Consider the following 909-nt stretch of genomic DNA (forward strand, 5'->3'; position numbering starts at 1 on the left):
GCGCCGCGCCGCGCTGCGCCGCGCCGACCGGACGCCGCCGTCGGCACATGACAGTGACCCACATACCGCGGTTCCGGTATGCCGCGATTACGGTCCGCGATACGGTAATCCGCGATACGGGTCCGGTGAGCCGAACGAAAATCGAGCGGAGTCCAATGAAACGGAGGAACAGTAACTAGCATCGACCGTAATCGGAAACTGCTCGACGACGATTACGCGGTATCGATTTTCAATAGCCATTTCGCACTGTAACTTATTGGTACCGTACTAGCATTTAACGGTGATCTCTGATACGACCGTTCGATCGAGTACGATCCGAAATGAATTGTTAAATTAGTGAAATAATTGTAAGAAAATTGAAAATAAAAAGTGAAATAAAATAACGTAGAATAAATTGAATTGGATGACCGTTAATCCCTGAATTGTATCACATTTATTGACGATGGCGATTTTAAAACAAAGTCGGAATTGCACGGCCGTATCTAGATGTAATCATAATTGTAAAGCGCAATTACCGTTTTAATATTTGATAATTTAAATCTATTTTATAAACTATCACGTTGAATTCAAAATGTAGTTATATAAGTCTCAGCTTAATGTTGAATAAATTATATTTTATTTAGAACTAATTAAATATCTATTTATATGACGTTAGAATGACATTTGCATTAATTGAGATCAAGAATTGTTCAGCGCAATTCGTTTATAATTTCTTGCTTCTTCTGGCCAGAACTGTGTCCGTTTGACACAAATCATAGCATGCCGTTATCACTACAATATTATCACCGGCACTGGAGAATTAGATAGTCGCGTTTAGTCGGTCGCGAGATCGCGCGACGATGATTCAATGCCGAATGATAATTAACATTAGTGATACATTAAAATCGACTCAGCATCCACGTTCGACCA

The sequence above is a fragment of the Trachymyrmex cornetzi genome, unplaced genomic scaffold (genome assembly GCF_001594075.2).
Source record: "Trachymyrmex cornetzi isolate Tcor2-1 unplaced genomic scaffold, Tcor1.1 scaffold21, whole genome shotgun sequence".
NCBI lineage: Eukaryota > Metazoa > Arthropoda > Insecta > Hymenoptera > Formicidae > Trachymyrmex > Trachymyrmex cornetzi.